The sequence below is a fragment of the Sprattus sprattus genome (assembly GCF_963457725.1).
Source record: "Sprattus sprattus genome assembly, chromosome: 21".
Lineage (NCBI taxonomy): Eukaryota > Metazoa > Chordata > Actinopteri > Clupeiformes > Clupeidae > Sprattus > Sprattus sprattus.
In genome coordinates, this window is record NC_137919.1 from 8,618,121 (window position 1) to 8,628,120 (window position 10,000).

Genomic DNA, 10,000 nt, shown 5'->3' on the forward strand with positions numbered 1-10,000 from the left:
GAGTAGATATGACACGAACACACACACACACACACACACACACACACACACACACACACACACACACACACACACACACACACACACACATACAAATGCACGCACGCACGTACACACACACACACGCATGCATACGCACACACACGCACAAACACAAACGCACAAACACATACATATACACATACAAATTTGATGTTATCATTAACTTGATAACTGGTGTACCCCTATTTATTTGTCCTTCGGCTTATTTCTAGTACTTTCTGTTCAGTTTTCATTTGATCCGTTTTCTAACGATTAATAAGTCGGTTTGGACAAAACCATCTGGTAAATACCACCTCCATAGCCTTAAGCATATTTCCTATTGAACTCTATTTCTATGAGCTCCTGATTCAGGTGTCTATTTTAAAGAGTGACGACGTGAGGCTCTGAGGGACGCCTCAGCTGGGAGCTAAGCAGAGCTCAAACGGGATCTCTAATTAGGAGGAGATGACGCCTTTCTAACGATGGGAGTCGGGGCGACGGGGGGGGGGGGGGGGGGGGGCGACCTATTAACAAGCAACGAGGTAATGGCTTCTGATTAGGGGTGGGTGATGAACGCGTACGTACAGGCACACACACACACACACACACAAACACACATAATCAGAAACACAGACATACAGAAACACACACACAACAAACGTTTGAATCGATGTAAACGGTGAGACATTTGAAGTGCTTCATGTTGTCATGTTGTGATGTCTACATCATCATCCTCATCATCATCCTCATCATCATCATCATCATCATCATCAAATGTATTCCTTTTCTTTGTTATTTATCTCAGTGACAATGAGAAACAATAAGCAGAGAAGGAGACTTCCATGCTTCTTTCATCACAATCACCACCACCATCATCATTCTTCACCTTCTCTGTCCTCTTCATTTTAAAAATCAAAAATGTAAGGAATAGCTCAAGGAGGGTAAGGATGATATCATTACCAAATGTGTTTCCTCCATTGTGTCCAATAGAAAAGCTCTGTCCAGTTTTGCCCGGTCTTTTGTGCTTACTGGAGCAGCACTTTATTAGAAATCTAATCTGACTGTGACTGGGGCCTGGTCGAAGTTATCAGTGTGTTATTAAAGGGGTGCCATTCAATATTTGCTATTTGCACATACTGCAGTCTCATACTTAGTCTGACCCCCACCCCCCCCCCCCCCCCCGTCTCTCTCTCTCTCTCCACACACAGTCGTACTTCCTGCCCCTGCTCTCTCCCTCTGTCTCTGTCCTTTCTCTCTCTTTCTCTCTGTCTCTGTCCTTTCTCTCTTTCTCTCTCTTTCTCTCTGTCTCTGTCCTTTCTCTCTTTCTCTCTGTCTCTGTCCTTTCTCTCTTTCTCTCTCTCTCCCTCTGTCCTGTTGACCCCTCTCTGTGCCTACTTCTTTCTATCTGTGCCCTTGCTTCCCTCTCTTTTCTTACAAACTTCACTCTCTTTCTCTTCCCCTCTCTATTTCTTTCAAACTTCTCTTCCCCCTCTGTCTTTCTGTTTCTCTCTCCCCTCTTTCTCTCTCTCTCTCTCTCTGTCTCTCTCTCTCTCTCTCTCTCTCTCTCATGCTGGGCTGTGTGGTATCAGGCAGAGAGGGGAGTAATGGAGAGCGACTGAAATGACTCTGCAGTTTCTTTGTGTTGTGTGGTACTCTGTTGACTCATCGCCGACAGCCACCCCTCTCACTTCTCCCTACGCCACCACCCCCACCTTCCCAACAACCAGTTCCATTCAGCGACATCCCAGAGCAGGCAAATGAGAGAGAGAATGAGGGAGAGGGAGAGTGACAGAGAGAGAGGGAGAGAGAGAGAGGGAGAGAGAGAGAGAGAGAGAGAGAGAGAGAGAGAGAGAGAGAGAGAGACATGGGAAATGAGGGAGAGGATGACCAGTCAGAAAGACACACAGACAGAGAGGGGGAAAAACATGGCAATAAAACCTTCTGGAATCGTCAGATGACAGGGACATGTGCTTTCCACAGTGCCAGCCATGAGACCTCTTGAACAAAACAACAGAAATGAACTAATTAAAAGCATAAATCTATTTATCCTAATCTTTGAACTCCAATGAGTTATTTTTGCCTCTGCTGAGTCTTGAGGTCTGTTCTTTCTTTCTTTCTTTCTTTCTCTCTCTCTCTCTCTCTCTCTCTCTCCCTCTCCCTCTCCCTCTCCCTCTCTCTCTCTCTCTCTCTCTCTCCCTCTCTCTTTTCCATTTGTGTCCACCTCCTGGGGTGTTTCTTGGTGGTGAGGTTGTTGTGCAAGAAGGGCCTCTCTTCTTCTTTCAGTAAATGAGCTGATCTTGTGATGAGAAAAAAAAAACTTCCCATTAGAAACTATCCTGGGGCAACACAACACACACACACACACACACACACACACACACACACACACACACACACACACACACACAGACACACACACACACAGACACACACACACACACACACAAACACACACACACACACACACACACACACAGTAGAGGTGAACAAAGATGTGATTATATGTATCTGTCCAAACAACAACATTATCCATCTCTGTTCATCTATTATCTATATTTGGAAAGCAGACCGGAAGTGTGTGTGGTCTATAGCAGAAGATGATAACTCGGGCAAATGTTTTATTTTCTGACCTAATATTCATTAGCAATGCAATTGTTCAAAGCATCAAATTGATTGGCTATTTGCATATAGTTAACTAGAAAATGCATTTCCTGAAGGAAATACCAGTGCATGAAATGCAAAAGTAAAGAACGGAAGAAGAAGAAGAGAAAGAAGAGTGAAAGAAGGAAAGAAGAAAGGAAAGAAGAGTAAAAGAAGGAAAGAAGATTGGAAGAAGGGAAGAAGAAAAGAAAGAAGGGTATAGAAAGGAAAGAAGAGTGGAAGAAGGGAAGAAGAAAAGAAAGAAGAGTATAGAAAGGAAAGAAGAGTAGAAGAAGGGAAGAAGAAAAGAAAGAAGAGTGAAAGAAGGACATGAAGGAACGAAGAAGGAAAGAAGGAAAGAATAAAGAAACGAAGAGTGGAAGAAGGAAAGAAGAGTGGAAGAAAGAAAGAAGAGTGGAAGAAGGAAAGAAGAGTGGAAGAAAGAAAGATGAGCAAGAGTGGCTCTGGATAAAGACAGTAAAGAGAGAGTGAAGAGGGAAAATATTGAAAGACGGAAAGAAAATAGAATGAAGCTGGAGAGATGGAGTGTGAGAGAAAGTAGAGTGAGTATTGAGGGTGTCTCTTAATATTCCTAGTTATACATTTGAATGGAGAGGGACAGAGAGAAGAGGAGCCTTGGAACCTTGGCGCAGGTGTCAGTGAAGCACAGGTGGGGGGGGGGGGGGTGTACTTGTGTAAAGTGGCTCAGTGGCACTGTGACGTAATTAAGTTTACAGCTCAGAAAAACACATTTTAGTGTGCAGAAGGCCTATCTCTTTAGATTCCAATGATGCTGCATTTGTGTTTCTTGATGTGTTACCTTCACACACACGACGCACACACGCACACGCGCACGCACACACACTAGCACGCACGCACACACACACAAACACACACAAACACACACACACACACACACACACAGACACACACACACTCACTAACGCACACACACACAAACACACACACACAGTAATGCCCACACAGACACACACACACACTTTCCTGAGTGATAGCCGGTAACAGTCAGCTCTCCGCCCGCTGCTTGGTGCGTTCTGACTCCGTGGGGACTCACTATAGCACTCACTGTTCAATAATGTGTAGTGATTGAAATAACTAGTTAGTGAAAAGTGAAAGTGAGGTCCTGTGTTGCAAGAAGAATGACTATTTTTATCTTGTGCCAATTCACAAAGATATGAATCTGGAATTTGGAGAAACAATGGCTGACATACAGGCATGTCAATCATGGAGCTGGCTTTTTTTCTTGAATAATAGCGAGCAACTTCGGGTAGAAGAAATAACGATGCCATCACATTACTTGTGCTTTCCCAACACACTCACAAACTCACACACACATTTGCAGATTAAGGGATCATCCATGCATAGTATAAGAAGACAAATGCTTTGAAATGTACCTCGAGCACAAAACCACAGCCCTGGCTGACACGTAAACATATCTCTCACCCTAACACATACACATGTATGCACACACACACACACACAAATAAATACTTGATGGTTATAAGAAACTTCTGATGTACACACAAACAGACACACATATTTAGAGAGCACTTAGATCGTCTTACATAGACTTACATTTAAAATCTCACACTTTTTGTCAACACCCTTTTCACTCTCTCTCAAGCACACGCATACGCACGCACACAAACACACACGCTCACTCACACACACATACCCACACTCTCACAGACACACACACACACACACATACACACACACACACACACACACACACACACCCACACTCACTCACACACACTCACATTTACACACACTCACACCCACACACACTCACACTTACACACTCTCTCACACACATACACACACACACACACACATACACAAACACACACATACACACATACACATACACACACACACACACACACAGACACACACACACACACACACACACACACACACACACACACAGACACACACAAACACACACACACACTCAAGTTAGGGAGTGAAGGGGTGAGGCTCCAACATAAACCCATGCAGAACACAGAGGCAGTGAGGAGGACAGCCCTTGTGACCTCCTCCCTCATTAAAGACTGAAAAGGTGCCGAGCGCATGTGACAGAACAGGCCCATGTTCTCTTACGTAACGCGTTCCCCACTTCCTTCTGCTCGTTCAGGCTTCCCTCTACGCGGCTGTGTGGTAGCAGCATGTGTGTGTGTGTGTACATATTTTTTATTTTATATATATAATTTATCGCTGTTCCTCCTCTGATGTCTGTACCGCAGCCTCTGGAAATGTACATCAATGGAAACGTCTGGAAATTACACTGAAATACACATAACAAATAAAACGAAAATGTGTATTTGATATGTTAATCGCATGAAAAAAAACTGAACGTGGTTGTGTCACCTACACTTTACACCCACTCTCATGCTCTCTCTCTCACACACACAGACACACACACATGCACACACACACGGACAACAGGTGGAGACAGGTACAGATAATCACCCTGCTCTATCTCCTGGGTGAATGTGCAGCATTGCGGCAGTCAAGAGCGTCGACAAAACACTTCAAAATAATCCCATCCGGTGTCGCTCCGCGTGATTACATTTTCTTGTTGTTTCATGCTTGAATTGTCTGTGAAGGGTTTCGAATTCGCCATGGCTGATTAGAAAAAGAAAATACAGAAATGAAAAATAAGATAACAAAATTAGAAACTAAATTAGTTTGAAACTAAACCTCAAATGTCTGCCTTCATCGGATATTATTTTTCACTTGTCATTATTAAAAGTTATATTTTTAATATACACGACAGTTGATGCACAGTGTTCTTGGTTATAATAGCTCTCCTCATTTGCAGTAGAGTTCCTGCTGCAACTCAAGTCTGGCAGTTGTATTCAGTTTCCACTGCATGAAGATGAGCAACAGCAGTCATTTAAATGGGTTGCATCCTATCTCAGCAGATTGTGTTACAGTGACTATATGTCTATCATTTGGAAGGCAATTTATTTTGAGTTAAGACTAGCTGGTGTGTGGATGGTGGTGGTGGTGTGTGTGTATGTGTGTGTGTGTGTGTGTGTGTGTGTGTGCGTATGTCTGTGCACATGTTTTAGGGGTGTGTGGGCATCTCAGTAATGAGATGAGTGTGTGTGTGTGTGTGTGTGTGTGTGTGTGTGTGTGTGTGTGTGTGTGTGTCTGTACAATGACCCACTGATGCCCACAGATGGCTGAAGCAGAAGATGCAGTCTCATAATAATGAGTGTTTTGGCAAGATATTACCTGCTACCACATCAGCTGGGTCATACACACACACACAAACGCAGAGAGCGAGAGAGTGTGTGTGTGTGTGTGTTTATGTGTGTCTATGTGTATGTACAGTGTGTGTATGTGTATGTATGTGTGTGTATGTGGGTATGTATATGTGCGTATATATGGTTAAACTGTATATGTATACAATCATTATTCAGTTGATATGTGTGTGTAACATGCTTTGACAGTAGTGTTAAAAAAACATTCATGTCGATAAAGCTTATTGAATTGATTTGAATTGAGAGAGAGAGAGAAAGAGAGAGAGAGAGACTGATCCTGAGAGTCTCTGGCAGGCAGTTCAGATTGGGAACCTGAGGTGCAAGGGGCAGCCCACCCTAATTAAGACCGTGGAATGACAGGTTAGCCTTCCACTGAACGACATTAGCATGACATTAAACACAATGTCCTCCTTGCACTAATTACACCGTGGCACCTCAGAGCAGAACATGGCAGGCACCACTATATGGACTTCAAGTGTTAATGAGCCTGCAAAATGTAGAGTGCTTCTTTGGCTCTGCAGTTAGGAGACCACTATATGAGCAAGTCTTTTCTTGATCTAAAAAAAAAAAGGGGGACGGTATGCTACACATAGGCCGAAATACACAACTTCTAAACTCCATTCCTCTTAAATGGATATATAGGCCTACTGCATACTTATATTATACAAATATGTACAATCGGTTAGCCTATCTCCTCGAAAGTCTGTTTTAGTAACCACACCAGAGTCAGCGTCTAATCCGGTCTTTTAAAGAACTAACAGGTCATGACTCATGACAGAGTTGACGGCGAGTTTTCAGTCGCTCCAGGCCAGGCTCGTGGCTCCGCGCTCCGGACGTGCCTTTGAAAAATGACAGGGAAGGAAGCGAGAGCGAGACGAGTTAGGGAATTGTTAGCGGAGGGCAGAAAAGAAAGGAGGTGGGATTTTCAGACCGGATAGCATAGTGACATCAGGGCGGAAAAATGTGTGTGCGTGTGTGTGTGTGTGTGAGTGAGTCGGAACCAGACAGCGCGTGTGACGGGGATTGTGTGAGCGAGCGAGCGAGAGAGAGAGAGAGAGAGAGAGAGAGAGAGAGAGAGAGAGAGGAAAAGGCGTTTCCATTCTTAAACCGGTGAGACTGTGTACGCATAAGCACGACCAACGCGAGCACAGCAACTTCCCTGGACCAAAACTGCTCTCACACATCGTGTCTGCCTTCTTCTGCAATTTGCTCTTTTGACATATCCGAAATCCACACTGTCTACAGTGACGCTGTTTTTTTGTTACGCTAAATTAAGTGATATTTGGACGGATTGGACTATTATACGGGGTCGTTTAAAGACTACATCGCCAGTTATAGAAAATAACTGGATAAAATTAACAGAAGAGCTGCCTCCATCACCGCTTAGAACACGCGAGCATCACCATAACCAACGGCTGACTCATTATCTTCGTCCAGAGTAAGTAACGTTCATTGCCCTTGGTTAAGGACTGGTTGGCTGCTTTGTTGAAATATTGTATGTATTTCCCTGCGCAGTATTACAGTTGCCTGCGTTCATTCAAATAGCATCACCCCATTTGTCTTATTTTATGTAAAACAAGGTGCATTCCGCCACTTGCATTCTTGCGTTCAGTAGTAGCCTATCCTGTTACTTCCTTTAGCTTCCTCAACATTGGCTATGGAATTGGGATGGACTTTGGATAGTGTAGCCTACATCTAAGTTTATTTTATTGACAAACGAGCAAACACCTAACTTAGACAAGTGACTGCATCCAGTTTTCACTCTCGTGTTTCGCTGTCGTCGGCTCTCGATGGGGTTCAAGTAACCAGTAGCCTATTATTGATAATCGAAACAAAATTTTGTCTACTGCGGTCTATGCCCTTGGTGGTTTCAAAACACCTTGTAGCTAAAGCGTGCTGAAATGTGGTCATAGTGCCAGAATACTTATCAGAAATATCGTTTTGGTCGCTTTTTGGCAGAAGGGCGTGCGCGCCCTGTGATGACTCGTTGGAATGCAAACCATAAAAAAATCGTACGCATTCTGTGTGCAAAAGACGCGTTATCAGAGTATTCCACAGCATGTAGGCTTAATTCATTTGGGTTAAACTAGTGGCTACTCTGTTGACAACCTGTGACAGCATATAGTCTTGTCGCTTTCCCGCTAGCTTTTTGCATCGCCACAGTGAAATAAAGACAAGATTCCGTGGACATTTGGTCTCATTTGGTTGATTTGGGTACATTTACTTGATTTGGGTACATTTAGGTCTATATAATTGCATGAAGTCGATCTGTGCGATAGATCAACATGCTTGTCCTGAAGTTTGAGGAACTTCTACCTGCTGTTCACGGTGATTGTGCTAGGGGCAGAATAATGTATTGTGAATGAACAAGAAACTCGAATCAATCAGACATAGCCCGGTGATAGTAGTATAGTTAATGGTAAATGTGCAGTAGCTTAATGTAAAGCGATTCAGCTAATGTATAGCCAAGAACAGAGAGTTTGACTTCGCCGGTAGGGAAGTCTGCATTTTCGAATGTAGAATATTGATTTTGGCATCAGTTCGGGCTAATTGCTGTGTGCGCGCCCGGCCCAGCCAGCACAGCAGAACCATGCTTCCTGCTCGGCTTTTTCCTGTCTCCGCCGGTAACATGGGGAAGGGGAGGCGACAGCGGCGGGCAGTTCTGTTTTGTGGTCGATGTTGTTTGTTGGCAGTCACTCAGTCAAGTGGGGTTTTTCTGGAAGTTCCGCCATTCTGCCCGAAACCTTAAACCGCTAACAGGGACCGTGCTGGCAAACAGTGGAAGCTGCTTTTGACTGCATTCAGTCTCCGCTTTGTTTCGGCCAAGTCTCTGACGAGCCAAGGCCGTTCTGGCAGCTCAAACTGCAACTCGAACTCAGAGTTAGCAATATCTTATGCTTCCTCTTGAACCTTTTCTGCCACTGCAAAAATAACTTTCTAAAAAACTACACAATGAAAAAAGTGACATCTGGTGTTACTAATGTTCTTTGAGTTCTCCTCGATGGAGACCCCATCAAAGTTTGAAATGAAAAACCTTGAAATGTTCCTCTTGAAACCCATAATGTTGCGACCTGTATGGGTTCTGTGAGAAATATCTTAACACCCGATTTTTTTTTTTAGAATTACAGTTTTTGTCCTATCGGATGTGGTATGCGCCAGTGGTATGCCAGCGATTGTTTGACCTTCATAGATCTCAAACTGCAATTTCTGCTTTGGTACTCCGATGTTCTCACAGCAGAGCCAAAGGGCAAGAGTTATTGATTGTACTCCACTTGGGCCATAGATTTGGCAGTTTTGTGGATGTGTGGAGTGGTAGGTTTGGCATTGGTCCAGACGGATGTAATGGCAGCGCATGTAGCTACATCTACAAAACAGGCCTGCTGAATTGACATTGACACTCTGCCAGTGATAGTTGTGCCGTGGCTACTGTATGGCTCTAGTGTTATGCAGGGTGTGTTCTGTATGATATTTGATTTGCAAATAGAATCACTTCACTGGTGCCTTTGGTGCGGAGTGTATATCTAATACTGGTTATACAAGGTTGGTCTGGATTATTTTGAAGGTATGTATGTGTGTGTGTGTGTGTGTGTTGTTGTGGTGGTGGTGATGGTGGAGATCATCCAATATATTTCTGTGTGTGTGTGTGTGTGTGTGTGTGTGTACAGCACCATACTGTGTGTGTGTACAGCACCATACTGTGTGTGTGTTCGTGTTCAGCACCGTATGTGTGTGTTGCAGTTATCCATAGTGTAGATCTGGAGCAGCCGCCCATCACGCACCAAAGCTGCCTGCGATTTCACACTAATCTCCTCTAATCTCTAATAAGTGTCTCAGTGTGTCGGCAGTCAGCCTGCCCCCTGTCCTCCTCTCCCTCACACTCTTTCACTTCCTCACTCACTCATTCACTCACTCCTTCATTCCTTTGAACTTCGCTCTTTCTTCCCTTCTGTAACTCACTCTTTCTTTCACTCACTAACTCACTAAATCCATTTCTTCATCTGAGCTTCCCCCCTTGCCCAGACAGCACAACCTATCAGTTATTT

General features: G+C 44.0%; 1 protein-coding gene across 1 annotated transcript in view; it reads left to right on the forward strand.

Annotated features, from left to right (window-relative positions):
- Nucleotides 1–7,195: 7,195 nt before the first annotated feature.
- The window catches only part of pea15 (proliferation and apoptosis adaptor protein 15), a 36,908-nt gene continuing 34,103 nt past the window's right edge, over nucleotides 7,196–10,000 (forward strand). The window contains exon 1 of the mRNA XM_080860138.1: nucleotides 7,196–7,395. The gene's annotated coding sequence lies outside the window, so the exon portion shown is untranslated. The remainder of the gene's footprint in view (nucleotides 7,396–10,000) is intronic.